Source organism: Cavia porcellus, unplaced genomic scaffold (assembly GCF_034190915.1).
Source record: "Cavia porcellus strain 051 isolate PalLab524CR breed Dunkin Hartley unplaced genomic scaffold, mCavPor4.1 scaffold_23, whole genome shotgun sequence".
In the NCBI taxonomy this organism is placed as follows: Eukaryota; Metazoa; Chordata; class Mammalia; order Rodentia; family Caviidae; genus Cavia; species Cavia porcellus.
In genome coordinates this window covers 2,568,071-2,587,460 of record NW_026947506.1, presented here as the reverse complement: position 1 = coordinate 2,587,460, position 19,390 = coordinate 2,568,071, and the positions used below count along the sequence as shown (strand labels likewise).

Genomic DNA, 19,390 nt, shown 5'->3' with positions numbered 1-19,390 from the left:
CCACTGACCTGTCTCCTAACCCTTTTTCACTGCCAGATGTCCTAAAACTCCAACTTTGAGCCTGGGAAATTTCAGTTCTTTAACTTCCTTTTCCTATTTCAAGACTGTTTTTTTGACTGCTCTATATCTCTGACCCTCCGTATGGATTTTAGGGCTAGACTTTTAATTTGTTTAAAATGACTCAGGTGAAATTTTGGCAGGTATCACGTAGAACTGTAGATAAATTTTGACACTATTGTCACCGTAAGTCTTCTAGTGTATAAACAAGGGATAGCTTTCCATTTTTGTAGTTCTCTTGCTAAGCAGTATTCTGCATTTTCAGTGTGTGTCTTTGACTTCACTTGATTGCTGCAGTCTTAAGCAATTTATTGGTTTTCAGTGCTATTGTAAATATAATTTGAAAATGTCGTTTTCAAAAGGTTTATTGATTGTATAAATATAACTGTCTTTTTGTTTTTGTTTTTTGCAGTACTGGAATTGAACCAAGGGTGTTTGCACTGAGCTGTATCCCCCATCCTTTCTATTTTTTTATTTTTAGACAGGATCTTGTTGAATTACTCAGGACTCAGGCTTGTGATCCTCCTACCTCTGTCTCTCTGAGTGCCTGGAGCATAGATACGATTTTTGTACACTGATTTTATATTCTGAAGGTTAGTTGAAGTCATGTGTTAAACCAAACAGTATTTTGTTATTTGCAGATTATTTACGGTTTCTTTGTGTGAGATGTCATTTGTAAACATAGATAACTTTCTTCAAATTTATATGATTATTTTCTTTCTTAATTTCCTTGGCTAGAGTATCTAGGACTACATGAATTTCTTTGGTGAGAGAGGGTACCCTGTGCTCTTTCTGCCTTGGGTAATATTGAAACTTTCACTACTGAGTACTATGCTGTGAGTTTACAGATGCCCTTTTAAAGCTGAGCATATGCCTTGTTAGTCTGGTTTACTTTTGGTAATTTTTTTGTTTAAATTCCTGAATTTATATAGATTTTTTTTTCATGATGCTTATTTAATTGTAATGAAATAATTATATTTTTCTCTTTTATTCTATTCTAATGTACTCTCAATTGACTTTATTTTTATTGATTTAGTTTTGAGATGAAGTCTTGCTATGTTGTCTAGGCTGATCTTGGACTTCTGAATCCAAATAACACCAACCCCCTAAATTAGGTGGGATTATGCTGGTGTGGCAGTGACTCGGATTCTCTTGATGACGTTAGTAGATTGAGCTGTTCTCACTTTATTGAGACCATCATCCTTGCGTGGCGTGTATACATCTTTTTTATGGTCATAGGTTTGTATTAGTTCTGCACTGATGAATTTTGGATCTGTAAGGAGAACTAGGTTTTTCATATTGTATAACTATCCATTTTTGATACCAGAGTATAGAGGTCACCTACCTGCAAAGGACGTGTTTCAGAACCCCCAGTGGATGCCAGAAACCACAGGGGATGCCAAACCTGCTGCATACTGTGCTGCCATGACACATCTACACTCACAGGTGTAGTCAGAGATGAACATTAACTAAGGCCAACAGAATGCTTACATCAGTGGAATGCAGTATTGAAAAGACATGAGCTACTTGCTTTTGAAAATTGTTATTTGATATTTTTGGACTGTAGTTGACTGTGGGTAACTGGAATCACAGAAAGTAAAACTGTAGATGAGGAGTTGACTCCTGGCTTCAAATTCCAAGCTTGGAAGTACTCTCTCCCCTTCTGCTTTTGCAAGTATGAAATGTCAGGTAGAATTCACCACCGGAGGCCAGTTTGGACTCTTTATCATAGGAGTATTTTTTTAAAATTTCTTTATTTACATGAATTTACATGATTTTCACATTTCTTCCAGACTTGCTGAGTCTCTGAGCTTCTGAGTGTTGTCTTCGTTTGGGGAGGGGTCCCCACAAGCAGGCTGGGGTGTGCCCTCACAGTGCCTTCCCTTAAATACGCTTCCCTGCCTCTGTCCTCCATGGATTCAGTTTCTGAGGTCCCCGTCATGGTCATGTGGGGTTTGTCCACGGATCCCGCCAGCGTCCGAGCCTGGATTCACTTTTCTTTTTTCCCATTCATTCTTTCCCTCACAAAGGATGTTCTCAGGTGAACTGCTCTCTGGCAACTCCCCTCCTCTAAGGTTTCCAACACTCCACTGGGTTTGTTCTTTCCTAGGGTTTCTTTAACCAAGTGCTATGGGCTGGTTGATTAAAATAGCAGAAATAGCAGTTTTAATCGTAGAAGTATGGAATCAGCTTCCAGCAGAGTCATGCTCATTCCAGAGACTTCAGGGGTGCACATCTTTGACTTTGCCTGGCTGCTGGTGATTTGACAGTGACCCGGCACTCCTGGTCCGCCTCTGCTAACCCCGAGTTGTTTGTCTCCTGGCTAGCCGAGTAGCAAAGCACAGTCCCTGATTGGGTGGGTCGTGGAGGAGGCGCTGTGGGTACCTTACAGGGTCCCCAGCCTGTTCCTCCTCAGCACTGCTTGCTTCTTGGCCACCATGCACTTAGCAGCTTTGCTCCAGCACACTGTCGGCCAGGACATCCCTGTTCCGGGCCGTGGGTGGCCCTCTCTGAACTGTGAGCCAATGATCGTTTCCTCCTGTCAGTTGTGGGTGGTGTGTTACCTCCAATAGTGAGAGGGCCAGCTAACACACCGTCCTTCAGCCACATGTCTCTAATCCCTGCTCTGGTCATCACACTCCCCTCTGTTTATAATGTCACTATTTATACTGAGTTAGAGGCCCACATTGTTGGAATATCACGTCAACTAATTATTGCATCTGCATCGATCCTGTTTCCCAGTAATGTCACACTCTGAGGAGCCAGATATCAGGACTGCAATTTAATTTATATTCTATTACTTTATTGCTATTCTCTTTGGGGAAATATAGTCCTCATCTGCCCTTTAATTCTTTATGTATTCTTTCATTAGCTTGTTAAACATACTACAATAGCTGATTAAATCTTTGTGTGCCGAGTGCAATGTACGGGCTTTCTTAAGTGTCAGTTTTATTGATTGCTTTTTGTGACCTTTGTGGACCACAGTTTTATTAATTCTCTGTGTGTCCCACTCGCAATGCAAACAGCAGGCTGTGGTGGTACATACCTGTAATCCCAGCACTTGGGAGGCTGAGGCAGGAGGATTGTTGTGAGCTCCAGGCTAACTTGAACTGCATAGGGAGGACTCTATCTCAAAAACACACAAAAAAAAATTGCAAAGTTTTAACAATGTAATTTTAGCTCTAGCAATAGATATTCCCTTTCCCCAAAGTTTGTTGATTTTACAGCTTATTTGGGCTGTTTTAACTAAACACTTTTTACTAATTCTGTATAGTCCAAAGTGTATCACATATGAGCACGGAAGTCTGCATTTAGTTTCTTTGGTGGCCAGCTAGTGACCAGGGGGAGAGTCCCTTGCTCCTCTGGAGCTGCTGAATGTTGTCTTTGTTTAGGGGGTGTCCCACAAGCAGACTGGGGTGTGCCCTTACTGTTCAGCCTGTCTGTCTGAGATTCCACTGGACCTTCGCTTTCTGCCTGTGCAGAGCCTCAGATTTAACAAGAATGAGAGCTAAAGCCTTCTCAGCTCTCAAGATCACTGCAGAGCTGACGAGTGGAGGTTGTAACAAGGCCAAGACAGAGTGCTCACAGTTCTCACTGAGACTCACCTGCGTCTCTGGAGTAATTGTTCTTTGGAACGCTGCAAGGCCTTGGTCAGCTCCTAAAGGTCTGGAAAACGTTTGAGGTCGTTTTGTTGGAACATTTGTCTAATTCTTGGAGTGTCGTGGGCACCCTTGTCACCAATGTCACTCCTTAGGTTCTCAGGTTCACCTCAGGTTTGCCGTTGCTGCTCTGCTCTCCGTGCTCGCTCCCCTCCAGCTCACCGCATGGACACAGACGTGATGTTCACGCAGCTGCTTTCCCGCACACACACTTGTGCACAGCACTCACTGCAGCTGTGCAGTCGTGGCTTCCCAGCAAGCAGATCCTGAGATACCATTAGCAGAATGCACGCAGGGTTGGGGATTTGCCCAAGTTCAGTAGCTGTGGAGGCGAGGGAGGAGATGGAGACCTCCACAGAGGTAGAGGTCGGGGTATTCGTGAAAAGCCTTCAGCATGGCTGGTGCAGAGCTCGGATCCCTGAGTTAAGGACCAAGGTCTGAAACCGCACAGCCCTGCCACCAGCAGTGCTGAGCACAAGCTGCCCGTGGTGTGGGCAAGGAGGCTTTATCAGCAGGAGCAAAGCCCCGAAGCGACTGAGAGGTGCGGGTACTGCACTCGCGTAGCTGATGCAGGAAATCTTCCATTCCTAGAAAGAAAGCAGGGAAGGACATTACAGCTTTCACCACATCACAGCTTTCAAGGGCCAGAGATACAGCTCAGTGACGCAAGCACCTGCCTGGCAAGTTCAAGGTCCTGAGTTCACAGCTTTTGGCACAACACGCTATAACTTACATCACACAGTGTGAAGCACTCTATTATGCTTTTAAGACATTTGGTGAATGTGTAGGGGCCAGAAAGACTTATACATTACTGAAATTAAAGTTAAACTTGAGTTGTTGATAACCTTATTCTTAGGCTGTGTTGCTACGTCACCTCTTCCCTCTTATTCTACTGGCCACTTCATCACTCAGAATAAAATTACCCTTTATTTCTTTCTAGCTGGACTCTGGGCAGCCAAAGCTATCTGTGGATGCAGCTCTCCTGGCTGAGCTGCGCAGGTAGCACTTGCCTCCTGTGATGCCCAGAAGGTGCCGTGTGGCACTGAGACACACAGCTGCCCTCTACTCACTGTGCAGCCTGGGCGTCCTCCACCCTCCAGGAGGTCATGCTCTCCTGCCGCTGCTGGACATGACAGAGTCCTCTCCGCAGCCACTGCCGCTCTGGGCTTGTTAGACATCTCAGCCATGTAGCCTCGTGTGCCACTGCATTTTGAGATGAAGTGATAATTATTGCTTTTCCACAGCAGTTGTAGATTTGTTTCCTAGGACCAAGGTGTAAGTCCGTTGACCAGGCAGGGACATTTCCGCCCTGTACGGAAATGAACTGTATTGACGGTGGCTTTAATAAAGTGATTTAGCCCACCCCCTCTCTCCCGATGTCCTTGGGAGGGCTTCCTTCTGTACGAGCCGGCCTCCACACTAACCTCACTCCCCAAGCTGGTTCCAGAGTCCCCTGATTAACACTGCCGCTCAGTCAGATGTTTCTAAGGTCACTTCTAGTGCTAACATCACTGGGCTCTGTGCTAGCAGCACAGGGATGCTATACGGCCTCCACATAATCCAGATAGTACAAGGGAAACACCACAATTCTCAGCGGATATGCTGAGTTTGTGTTCCCCCAAACAGAAGAATGAATTCTAAGGAACAACAGAAATTAGGAGAAAAAATATTTATTGAGGGAAAGATAGCTTCTGTCTAAGACAGGAGGGGTCCCAGAAAGTGGGTTGCTAGGGACCCCACTTCTCATAGAAGTTTTATACGGCAAAATCATGAGGCAGGTATGGGGTGGGGCAAACTCATGGTCAACTAATGAGATAACAAGGGTAGGTGCTTGGGTAACATTGACCCAACAGAGAAGCAAATTACGTAGTAAGTGTACATGGACTGCATAAGGCCTGACCCTGGGGAACAGGTCAGGGCCTCTTCCTGGCCCCCACTCAGGTGGCCAGTGCCTACTGGGGATATTAATCATGGTTTATCTCTAGAGGAAGGAGACAGGTGAGGTCTTTCCAACTTTTGAGGTCTGGCCCTCAAAGAATGCAGCTCCTCTCACCATGCAATGTGCTCTTGTGTTCTGCACTGGCTCTCTTGACAGCCTGGCCCTCTCTGTGTAGAATAGTTCTAACAAACTTAGCAGTTTATAATAATATCAGCACTCTGATTTCTAGTTCAATATCGTATTTCATTGAAACAAAGAATTATGGTTGAAATTCCTGTAAAACTCTTCACCTGCATACTGAACTTTCCACGTATGTCACTGGAGATGGCTTTCCTGTCTCTCTTGGGCGGGGGCACTTTCATAAACTCCTGACAGTCCTTGACGCACTGGGCCTTTATCTCTACCTTATAAAATGTTTTTAAGTGTGTATCAGCATGCTTTGGGTAATAAACATGTTACATGGCATACTCGGCGGAGCCAAGTGCCATGGTACCTTTTTTGGCACCATGAAGAATATCATTAGGTTTCGTATGGCTGTGTTTTTATACTGTTATCACAAATGCCAAGGGAAGTGTGATGTACGTGAGATATGGCTACACTTTATGTAGCAACCTTCCTCTGTGAAGTTAGGCGGAATGCGTCACCTGGATGTTACCCGCTCAATTTAGAGTTACAGTCTAGTTAGTTTGATGTCACTTGGTAGTCTTTTCTTTTTTTTTTTTTCCTTTGGTATTCTTGTCACACAACCTAATTTTTAAAATTTAGTCTTTAAAATTTCTAAGTTTGCCATAAATTAATATTTAATTTTCTTTCAAAGGACTTTTTATTAAAAAACATATATGTCTATAAATTTGCATTAGAATAGTTAAATCAGTATGTATTTGAATAAAAACACAGTTATCTATTTCAGTTCAATTTATCCCTAGAGAAAACTAATATGAAGGTAAGCTGCCATGCTTTAAAGTCTTTTACTATGTGTTTGTATGCATGCATTTACATAATTACATATTTAAATTTATTAGGCTGTGTATGTATTATGAGAATAATTTTTCTTTTTGGTAAATATGCTTCTGGGTGATTTTGATAAAAGAATATACTAATATCTTATTCCAGTGAGTGGCTGCAAAACTTTCATTTAATATAATTATTTTTACTTAGAAAAGTTTACTTCCCGTGTTCCAGTTTATTCTCCCTTATGAAAATGTAATGTTGACCATCTCGTGCAACAAGGTCATTATGTGGCAATCTCAAAATAGCTCTCTAAAAATACAATTACTTGGTGAAAGTCTGGCGGCTCAGTATCTGAATTTTAGAGTTTGATGCATTCTACTAAATTGCCTTCTAAAATTATGCAAACAATTTATATATGCAACAAAAGCATTTGAACGGGTCAAGATTATATGCTCATGAACAATGCTAAAAGTTAATTTTTAAAAATCATTTGGCACTGTGCTAATCAACAGTAGTTTAGTTTCTGTACTACATCTCTATAATTATTAGTAAGAGTAATCATCTTTACTTTTTGTGTTCATTACTCTTCTGTTGTTGCTGAGACAAAACCCTTGACACCAAAAATTAAGGAAGGAAAGGTTTATTTAGCTCACAGTTTGTGGAGGTTTCAGTTCATAGTCAGCTGACTCCAAGGCAGGGTGGTGTGGCACAGGGGCAATGCTTCAAGGCAGCAGAGGACATCAAAAGCAGCCAGAGCAAAAGGGATGGGGAAGCACGCCTGTCCTCTTCCCCTACATCGTGTGCAGACTACGACCCACCTCATCCCCTGCCCTCCTCTTGCATGGGCTCAGGATGTTTACAAAGGCAGTGCACTGGCCCCCTGCTGAACCACCTACTTAAGCTTCTAAATTTCTCAGTTCTCAAGCTGACACGGTTTATCAGCCATTGCACCTTATTCTTAAAGCAGTACTGGGGATCCGCAGCCTGCCTTAGGCATGTAAGGCAGGCGCTCTACCACTGGGCTGCTCCCCAGCCCTCTGCTTACATTTACCACTCATTAATTTCCCATCACTACAAACCTAGTGGTTAAAACAATGGGAATCTGCCCTCGTACAGTGTGGAGTTCACAACTCTGAGTGAGTTACATTCCATAGAAACCAAGGGGCTGGGAGAGCTGTATTTCTTCTGACCAGGTCTCTCTCAGGCTGCAGAGTCCGCTTGCATTTCCTGAGTGACACTTCTCCTTCTCATCTTCCAGGCCAGCAGTAATGGGCAGAGTACCCACACTGACCCCTCTGCCTTCTTCTCCTAACATCTTAGACTCCGACCCTCCTGCATCCAAAAGAAAAAGATAAAAAAAAAATAATAATCAAACAGTTTAATCATGTCTGCAAAATCTCTCACAATGCGAAATGACAAATTCAGTTCCTTAAGATTTAGGTCAAGTATTTTGAGGGGCCCATTTTTCTGTTTATAGTACCAACTGCCAGGGCGTCTCCTGTGTACTGCACGGCCAACAGTGTGTAATCTCCAACTTCCCTGTGGCTTTGATAGCCTTGCTGATATAGAGACTTTTCACGCATGAGCCCTCATCACTACGCAAATTTAAGTCACTACTAAAATGTATCAATTGATAACTTATTTGAAGACCGAGCGCTAGATTTCACTGTTTTTAAGAAAAAACATAATATTGCACTTTTTTTCTTCAGAAAAATTGTCCAAATACTGCTAAAGAGATTTACATGTCCACTGAATTTTTGTGAAACATATATGAATAATTTAAAATATTTAAAGTGATTACTTAACTAACATATAACTAAGCCCATTAGTGGGTATTTTGTATATACAGATGTATATAAAAATATCAAACTTGAATTGTATTGTTCTTGTACAATGAAATAAACAAGTGCTATGATATAAAGAAGCAATGAAATAATATCTTAAAGGGACAAAAGTTAAGCTAATAACACTTACTAAAATACACTTGTAAAATGCCCACTCCTCATTGAAGAGTTACCTGAATGGAGATTGGGAGCCAGTGGAAGACATGTATTTTGCTTACTAAATATTGAGAAAACTTGCTTGTTGCTGCAAATATCAAGCAGTTACTTTATTTTTATCATTGTTACCTTTGTATCCCATAGAATTTCACAATTATTTTAGGCAGTACAGTTTGATGCACATTTAGCCTGACCCCACTTTGGAGCTGTTAGTAATAATCTTGCTGTAAAGATTCTACAGTCTCTTTCCGAGCACCATAGATGCCTTTCCCACAGATACACACGCAAGTTTGTTTGGGGTGTATAAATTTATCTTGAGTAGATAACATTAAAGAACTTTTTCTCATGGTGAATCAATTTGTACTCCAGTAATGCACAGGAGTAATTCATTTTCTTGTTAACGTTTTTCTATTATGTGATGAGTTATTGTCAATGGGTTTGCGGATTCCAACATTTAATCTATTCTTTTTAGTTTTAAAAAGTGTGTTTAAACTTTGCATGATAATAGTTGCATCGTTTTTGGCATACAGTTCGGTGTATTCTGGCCAATGCATGTGGATACCACTCCAATCAGAATGTGGAGTAGAACACACACCCCAGATCCTCCTTATGTCTTCCCTTTCCCCAACTCCTGGCAACTACAAATTCCTCTCTCCCCAGGAAGTGCACCTTTTCTGGAATTTCTTTATACAGTGTCACATCTGTGTCACATTCGAGTTATATGTTCACTAGCCTTTCACTTGAAACTCATGTATGATTTTTAATTCTTCAGTAGATTGTTGCGAATAGTGTTTCATCATGTGAATGTATCACGGTTTATCCAATTCTCACTAAGGAATGTTAGAGCTTCTTCACTTTTGGGTGATTATGAAAAATGTTGCTATAAGTTTTTAGATTTTTTTCTAGTAGTTTATGTTTGAAGAAACATATTTTTCTAAATAAATTAATATCTAGTATCAGGAGTTGTGGATCATACGGTAAGTACATGCTTAACTTTGTCAGAAATTGTCTTCTACATTGATGGTACCATTTTCCATTCCCACTAACAACGAACAAAAGATCTAGATCCTTTGCACTGTCCCTAATAGTTGGCATTGCCTACTTCCACGTTAACTTTCATATTATGATTATCATCGCTGCTGTTTTTGTTTACACAGGCATCCTATGTGTAAGATGACATATTGTTAACAATAAAATTTGCATTTCCATAATAGTTACATTTAGCATTTTTATAGAAGCCATGTGCTATCTATATTTCTTCATAAAGTACTTATTCAAATGTTTTGCTCATATATTGATTTGCATATTTTCTTTCTTATGTTTAATCTTTGAAAATTCTTTATGCCCTGTGTGTCACTTTAAATATGTCATTTGCTCATATTTTCTCCCAGAATATAACTTGCCTATCGTTTCTTCGATGTCTTTCAAAGAGCAAGCTATTTCACATTGCGTCCATGATTTCCTGTTGTGTATTGTGCTTTAGGAGTCAATTTTACTTCTTCTAAAACAATGATCAAAGAGTTCCATGCCAACCCCCAGAACATGTTAGTGAAAGTGGCTTTGTGGGTGTGATTAAGGCAAAGCCTGGGAAGGGCGATTACCCTGGAGTACCTAAGTGGGTCCAATCTAACTTTACAGATCCCTAAATATCAAATACCTCTCACGTTTATGATGCTCAGAAGCAAATGTGACGATGGAAGGGTCCTCCTGCCAGTCAAGTGGCTGGTTTTGGAGATGGAAAGAAGGACCAGATGGGAGACACCCAGGCTGGGCACAGCCTGGGCACAGGGGCACACATGCACCTTTGGTGGGCAGAATGGTCAGGGAGACCAGCAACATGGAAGGGTCTGAAGCAGCACTGAGGAGCCAGCAGTGGGCTTTGGGGAACCCCAGCACCGGAAGATCAGAGGCCGAGACCAGCTCCGTACCCAGCACAATCCCACGGCAGACAGGGCAGGAGAGCTGAGCATGTTTCTGGGACTGACCTGGACGCTGTCTCGGCCCTGTAAACACTGGAGGGGCTTCGCTGTGTTTATCTCCCTCGTCTGTCAAAATGACCACCTTTTCCTATCTGGCTGGGTCTCATGTTATTTTGTTCAGTATTTTGTGGTTGTTTTGGTTTTTGTGAGGCTTTTTTCTCTTTCTGGTCTCCTTTATTTTCTTCTTTTCTTTTTCAGTATTCTCTTTCTTCTTCTTTTTCATGGTTCAGGTTTCTTAGCTTTCTTTTTTGTTTCCTTCTGATGATTTTCTTTCCCTCTTTTCTCTTGAATTTAAACTTTCAAGTGAGAAAACACTGTCTCTTCCCTGCCCTGCTCTTCCTTCCCCTTCCATTTCATTCGATCCCTCCTGTGGCTTCCAGTTTCCCAAAACTTGGGGATCACCTTTGACCTCCAGCCTTACTTCTGCAGTATGTCACCTCACCCATCATGGTTATCCTAATCACGTATCCATAGAACCCCACCCTGCCCCTGCAGCTGGGTAAATCATCCTGCTGTGGAAAAAAAGCACTCTATACAAGTACGTGGTACATGTTTAATTTGGTTATATAACTTTAGGGTTTGTTATATAATTTTAGGGTTAGAGGTAGCAGGTTAACAGGTACCATTATTGGTCAGTAGTTAAGCTGTACTTGACACTATTGTTATTACTAATCATAGGACTTTAGCCCAGAACATCATACATGTTATAATCAGCTTTTCTCCCTTGTATGATAACACTGTCATTATATGGGGTCATAATCATCACCCCAGCCCACTAACAAAGAATTGCATACTGAGCCAAATAGTAACTTCACATTTTTTACAAACTCAGAAGGTGGTTCTTGTGATAGCTATAAAGAACTACTTATGTCTAGAGGATATAACTTAAGAACAGACATCTCCTACGGAAGCCTCAATACTAGTGATAAAGCCATGTACCATAAGAAATTGGCGAGAATCAATGTAGAAAACAAAATAAAATAAAAGAGAGAAAAGAAAATGACAAGACACAGAAGCAAAATGCAACCCCAGACCCTGCGCCCACCCAGGAAAAGCCTGGAGGACAAGGAGATAAAGGAAATTGCAGGGACTGAGGATTTAGCTCTGTGGCAAAAACGCCTGACTGGCAAGCACCAAGTCATAAGTTTGATCCCTGTTACCACCACCAACAACAACAAAAAGGAGATAGATGCAACTAGAATTCAAACACTGGAACTTTCTGAAGTAATACAGAGAAATGATAGAATATGTGGAAATGACTACAGAGAAAATTATCTCTCAGGTACAAAGAGAAATGGTGCCTAAGATATTAGCATATGTATTAAAATAGATGAGCCTGGAGAAATGATGAAAACAAAACAAAAAATGCCCAAGATAGGAAAGAAAAAAGTCCATGAAACAGAAGCAAACAGAAACCTAAGAGAGTAAACATTCATGGAAAGTGTACACCACAGGCTGAATGAAGAGGATAAAATATCAGATGGCGAAGACACAGCTGCAGCTTGAGATAAAAACATATCTTAAAAATAGCAAGAGGCCATGAAAACCCAAGCTGACAGCTACAAGGTGAAGCAAAGAAGAATAAGATGAATTTGATTGGGGTGAATAAAATAATTGGAGATAGCATAAAAACTATAAAAACCTTCACTGAAATAATGGCAGAAAACTTCTGAAACATGGATGAAGAATTTTATATATGAATAAATGATGCTTATAAAATCCCAAACAGCCATGACCAAAATAAAACAGCATCAAGACATATAATAATCAAGATTTCAGAAATTCAGTACAAAAGCAGAATATTAAGAGCTGTAAGAGAAAAGAAACAGATAGTATATAAGAAAACCCATCAGAACCATGGCAGATTTCTTAACAGAAACCCTCAAGTCAAGAAGAGCTTAGAGTGAAGTATTTCAAGAATCTTGAAAGAAAACAACTTCCAACCTAGGACTGATGTATGCTGCAAATCTGTCTTTCAAAATTAATGGAGAAATAAGATACTTCCATGATAAAAAACAAATGAAGAAGTTTATGACTTCTAAACCAACTCTACAAAGAGCACTGGGAGATGTTCTAGATAGAGATAAAAACGAACAGAATTCTGAGAACAACAACAGAAAGAACCCACCAGCCTCATTATGCAATTAAACAGAAGGGAAAAGCAAGGAGCCGACAGCAGGACTGTAACAGGACAAAGATGAGCCAATACACATCGGTTATTACCATCAACATAAACGGCATCAGTGCATCAATCAAAAGAAACAGACTGGCAAAATGGATCAAGAAACAAGATCCAAGAATATTCTGTATATGAGAAACACATTTAACTCAAAAAGGAATTATTAGACTAACAACAGAAGAATGGAATACCATCTTCCAAGCAACAGGAACCCAGAAAAAAGCAGGGGTAGCGATTCTGTTTGCAGACAATGTGAAGTTAACCAAGAATGATCCAAAGAGACAAAGAAGGTTACTACATACTGATTTAAGAAAAAATTTCAAGAGGAAGAAATAACAATCAAAAATATATATGCACTAAATAAAAAGCACCCAACTGTGTAAGATAATTATTAGTAGATAAGAAAATCAAATAAGCAATAATATGATTGTAAGAGAACATATTAATACCCCATTGTCACAAAGCAATAGATCACCTAGACAATAAATCAATAAAGAAATATCAGAACTAAATGAACAAATGGACTTCATAGACATTTCCAGACTGTTTGCCCAGCATCATCATAATACACGTTCTTCTCAGTGGCACATGGGATATTCTCTAAAATAGACCATATACTAGTACACAGAACATGCTTAATTAAATGTAAAGGAATTGAAAGAATCCCCCAAATTTTATCTGACCATAGTTCAATGAAATTGGAAATTAATGGCGAAAGAATCCATAAAAATACCACAAAGACATGACTATTAAATAACACTCTCCTGAACAACCAGTGGGTTACACATGAAATTAATGATGAGATTAAAGAATGTCTACAGTTAAGTGGAAATGCATATAAAACATACCAAAACTTATGGGGTGCAATGAAAGCAGTCCTAGGAGAGAAATTCATAGCAGAGAATTCTCACTTAAGGAAAACAAACTGAGCACAAATAAACAACCTAATGTTAGAACTCAACCTTCTAGAAAAAGAACAAGACAAAACCAAAGCCTATACAAGGGAAGAAATTATAAAGATCAGAGCAGAAATTAATGCAGTTCGGACTAAGAAAACATCACAAAGAATTAATGAGTCAAACATCTGGCTGTTTGAAAGAATAAATAAAATTGATAAATCCTTAGCCAGTCTTACCAAACAATTAAAGGACTCAGATTCGTGCACCGAGAGATATAAAGGGTGAAATCACTCAAGATCCTATGGAAATTGAAAAGATCATCAATGCCTACTTCAAAAACCTTTATTCTCATAAAATGGAAAACACAGAAGAAATGGACAGATTGCTAGATATGTATGAATTACCCAAGGTTAATCAAAATGATATAAAAATTCTGAATAACCCAATACTAGTTAATGAAACTGAAATTAAAAACCTGCCAACAAACAAAAGCCCAGGCCCTGATGGATTCATTACTAAATTTTTCAAGAAATTTAGAGAAGATTTCATGCTAATACTCTTCAAATTCTTTAATAAATAGAAAGGGAAGCAATACTCTCTAACTTATCCCTGGAGGCAGGTATTACTCTGATTGCAAAACCACATAAAAACCCAACCAAATAAAGAGAACTAAAAGCCAATCTCCTTAATGAGCAGAGATGCAAAAATCCTCAATAAGACAAAAGCAACTGGAATACAGCAAATAATCCAGAAGATTTTATACCATGACCAAGTGGGATTCACCCCAGGAATGCAGGATGATGCAATATACTCAAATCAGTAAATGTAATACACTATGTTAACATAAACAAAGAGAAAATCACATGATCATCTCAATAGATGTAGAGAAAGCTTTTGACATGTCCAACACTCATTCATGAAAAATGCTACAAATAATGGGGATAGGTGACCTTTGCCAATCTGATAGAACACATGTATGACAAACCAACAGCCAACATCATACTAAATGGACAAAGACTGAAAACTTTCACTTGAAAATCAGGAACATAACAAGGATGTCCACTATCACCACTGCTACTCAGTATAATTCAGGAAACATTAACCAGAGAAATTAGACAAGAGAGAGAAATAAAAGTAATAAGTATATGAAAAGAAAAAGTTAAATTATCATTATTCACATGCAACATGATATTCTACATATAAGATTCAAAAACTCCACGAAAAGAATTCTAAGTTTAATAACCAAATTCAATATTATAGCTGGATATAAAACCAATGTTGAAAATTAATAGCATGCCTGTACACGAACAACAAACACACTGAGAAAGAAATTAGAGAAACCATATCCTTGGAATTCAACAAAATAAAATACTTAGGAATCTATCTAACAAAGGAAGTAAAAGATCTGCAAAATGAAAATTACAGTACTATGAAAAAGGAGATCAAACATGTTATCAGAAAATGGAAAGATACTTCTTACTCATGGATAGGAGAAACTAACAGTGAAAATGGACATACTCATATTTATTGTACTGACTTAATGCAATCCTGATCAAAATAGCACTAGCATGCCTCATAGAACTAGACAGAACATTCCTAAAATTCATTTGGAACCAGAAGAGACCTAGAGTAGCAAAACAAATCCTGGTCAACAGAGGCAAGGCAGGAGGCATCACAATCTGTGACTTGAAATTATATTACACAGATGCTGTGATAAAATTAGGATGGTGTTGGTAAAAAAACACACACACACACAAACACACCTGAGTTTTTGTGTAACTGATTAGAAGTTGAAGAACCACCTGCAGACACACTCAGCCACCTTGTCTTTGACAAAAGGGCCAAATATGTTCACTCAAAGAAGGATTGTCTCTTTAAAATGGTGCTGGAAAAACTGGCTCTTTACAGGGTGAAGTCTAACACTAGACCCATGTCTATCACCGTGCACTAAACCAAAGTCAAGAAGGATCAAAGATCTCAATATTAAAACAGAAACACTAAATTTACTGGAAAAGAAAGTAGGTAGAAATCTTGAAGACATAGGTGTAGGCAGAGAGTTCATGAACAAAACCCAAACCACATGGGAAGCACTTCAAGAATAAACAACTGGGATCTTATCTTATTAAAAAGCTTTTGTACATCAAAGAAATCACCAACATAGCAAAAAGACAACTCACAGAGTGTCAAAAAACTTCAGCCATTTGTCCTTCAAAGGATTTATATTTAGAACATATAAATTATCAAAAAACTCAGACTCCGCCACCAAATTCAACGACACAATCCAAAAGTGGGCATCTGAGATGAATACACAATACTCAGACGAAGAAAATAACTGTATGAAAAAAAAGTTCAATGCTGAGATCCCGTGTCACCCCGGAAAGAATGGCTATCATCAAGCAATCAACCAATAACAAATGGTGGAGGAGCTGTAGAGAAAAAGGACCCTTCTCACTGTTGGTGTGAGTATACACTGTGGAAATCAGTGTGGAGATTCCTCAGAAAACTAGCATTAAGGGTTCCATTTGACTTAGCTATTCTCTTCCAAGTATTTTCCCAGAAGAATTAATATTGTCATACCACAGCAATATATGTGCATCTATGTTTATAGCAGCACGATTTGTAACAGCTAAATCTTGCAAACAGCCCGAATGCCCATCAACTGTGGGATGGATGAAGAAAGACGTATTATTTTTATAAAATAGAGTACTATTCAAGCATAAAGAAGGATAAACTTGAGACTTATAGATACATGGATGCAACTTGAGACCATAATCGTAAGTGAAATAAACTGGATTCATTTGTGTAAGCATCATATTGTCTCCCTAGTGTAAGAAATCGAAAGAGTAAATAAGATCCAAAATGTATAAAATGTATGAAATAGGAAGAATGTGCTCAAAAGGAAAGAGAAACTGGGATGGGTAAAAGGAGAAAAAAGGAAGCGGAAGGGAAAAATATGTATATTTATATATACACATATATACTGAATAAAATAGTTATACTATTATTTCATTGCAAAGAAAATGTTGTGCTTATATTTTTTGTATATTTCATGCATACAGCTTTTAATATAAGCAACTACTTTGACAATAACAATATGCAATGTATCAGCTACTGTTACTCTCCTATTATCTTGTTTTGACATTTTGCATCATCACTTTTCTCGTCTTTTTTCTTGTAAATAAAAAAAAAGAACAAGATACGCAGGAAGCCTGTAGTCTAGATGCTGTGAGAGTCAAGGCCACAGATCCCCTCTCCAGAAAGAAATGCAGGCCTGCCAGCTCACCGCAGCTCGGGGACGCCCGTGCTGGACCACTGCAAACCTCAGGACTCCCGAGATTCACAGCAGCAAGATGATCAAGCTGTGCTGGGCAGACCGTGAATTCTGCGGTCATGCATGGCAGCAGCAAGAGAGGATGCACACGCTCCATCATGACAGTGTTTCTCAGAGCAGGACAATGTGTGTCCAGCCTAGAAGATACCGTGACAGGCTCTCTGCATTCCAAAGGGACAAATATATTGGTTTGGTGGGAAATATTACAAATATAGAGTACAAATACGTACTCAAATACGTACATATATGTATTCTATATTTGTTTGGCAGGAAATATTAATGTCACTTTAATTCTGAAAATCAAGACTGATACTCTCCAATACTGCTTTAAATGTGTGGGTGACATTTAGACAGTTTGTGAAAACACCTTCAATACTGCCTGCAACAAAATGAAAAACATGTAACATTGTTTTGCTTGTTCTTCATTTAGTGCTTTATAGTAATTTAGTGATGACTCTCTATTGATAATTAGAGCTGTTCTAAGTCATTGATAATTAGAGCTGTTAGAGACCTCCTGGGTCCAAACTTTTTATTTTTCATCTAAGAAAAGAGGCCCACACTGAGAAGCCACAGAAGCATATTGCAGTTTTTAAACAGCAGATGCAAGATTGTAAACTATTTCTCGTGTGCATGTTTATTTGGTCTGTACAGAGCACCGTGCTTTCTAGGGTCTGTGGATAGAAAGATCTGTGAGAGAACATGGCAATGCCTTCGTGCATACCATTGGCACGATAGCAGCTAACGTGTATTCCAAATTTACTGTCTTCTATGAAGGGTACCTTCTCAAGCACCAGTTAAATAGCTCTCAGTCTTATGAGACAAAAATTATTATTATCTTCCCTACTTTACAAATACATATATAAAGGATTAGTGAGATTAAGTAATTTTCCCATTTAAGGTGGTATTTGTGCCAAGGAAAACTGGCTTTAAAGTTTGCACTTTTAACTGTTCTTCTGCAGAGCTTCTAGCAGCTACTGTGCAAAGCGGCTCCTTCTGAGGACGCCACCACTTGGTGCACCTCCTTCTCCACACCCAGGACTGTGTTTAGCTCTTTCCATGCACGACTTCATGTAATTTCACCTAATGATGAAAACCGAACACTTACCGTCATCGCAGGCGTGGGAACCGAGACTGAGAATGCCTAAGCGAAGTTTACCAAGTGACAGAGCCGTCCTTGAAAAGCCAGCAAGTTTGGCTGGACCCTGAAGTCCCTGTCTTCTACGTCACTTAGCAGATGCTAAGGTTTGGCTTGGCGTTAAGAATTCCATTTGAGTTATACAAGATGTATTCGGCTGGCACTCTGCATTCTTGGGCTCCACATCTGTAGATTTCACCAGAAGCTACATAGGTGCTGACGTGATCTGTATGTGTTGGCCTGTGATGGTTCTATGCATACTATTCACAGATTTCTTTGTGATTGTTTCCTGAGCACCCCGTATAACAACACATCATTTACTTTGTATCAGGTATGCTAAGTAATTCTACCTCAACACTGTTTTATCTCTTTTCTTAAAAATATGTTTATCATTAAATATCATTAGTTTTCAATGCATCACAGATGTTTCCAATCACCAAAATCAGACTGCTTAACTCACCTCCTAGGATCGGATCGCCTTTCATCCATGGGCATTGCAGGCAGGAGCTCACGGCACAGGACTCTGTGGGCCGTTTCCAGGGGCTTCCACAAAGTGGCCCAGGGATGTGAGCTTCAGAAGCTGTGAGGACCGTCTCTACATATCTATGTGCTAGCAGGAAATTGCTTCCAAGTAGCTTAACAGGGGACAGGCGAGCAGGTTGGGTGCTAGGTGTGGTTGCCATAGTGATGAGAAGCTCAAATTTTAAAACAAGCGTTCTTAGTTTGAGTTTAAAAATATTTCCACCGAATTTCTAGAATCAAATTAGTTTGTAGAGTTGGAATGGTACAGTTTATGTAAGGGGCCATCACATTAAATTTTCCTCAAAATATTTGATGCTCATTATAAAAATCAGCGTGTCTCGACTTTACAAAGACACTAGAGGAAGCTGGGCATGGTGACGGGTACCTACAGGCCCAGCATGGTGGGGGCTGAGGCTCAAAGACGCCAAGTTTAAAGCCAGCCTGGGCCACTTGGTGGCTTAGCAAGACCCTGTCTAATAGCTAATACAGGGGAGTGGGGTGCAGATGTAGCTCATTGGGAAGACCTGGGTTCAATTTCTAATATCGCAGGAGAGGGAAAGAGGGATGGAGCGAGGGAGGCAGAAAAAGAGAGAAAAAGCAAATTTGGCTTATGAGGGAAAGCTATGACTTTAAAATTGTCTAGCAGCACTCAGCTTTGTCTTTTTGTATTTTCTTTTTAAATACGTCACCACCGTTGCCATCCAATTATTTAAGCCATATGAGTCTCCTTTCAAATAAA

General features: G+C 39.7%; 1 long non-coding RNA gene across 1 annotated transcript; it reads right to left on the bottom strand.

Annotated features, from left to right (window-relative positions):
* Positions 1-7,230: 7,230 nt before the first annotated feature.
* Positions 7,231-18,748, bottom strand: LOC134472303 (uncharacterized). Its single transcript, XR_010042144.1, has 2 exons — positions 18,590-18,748; positions 7,231-7,938 (listed from the first exon to the last, which is right to left on the bottom strand). It is a non-coding gene; the product is annotated as an uncharacterized LOC134472303 (long non-coding RNA).
* Positions 18,749-19,390: the final 642 nt, after the last annotated feature.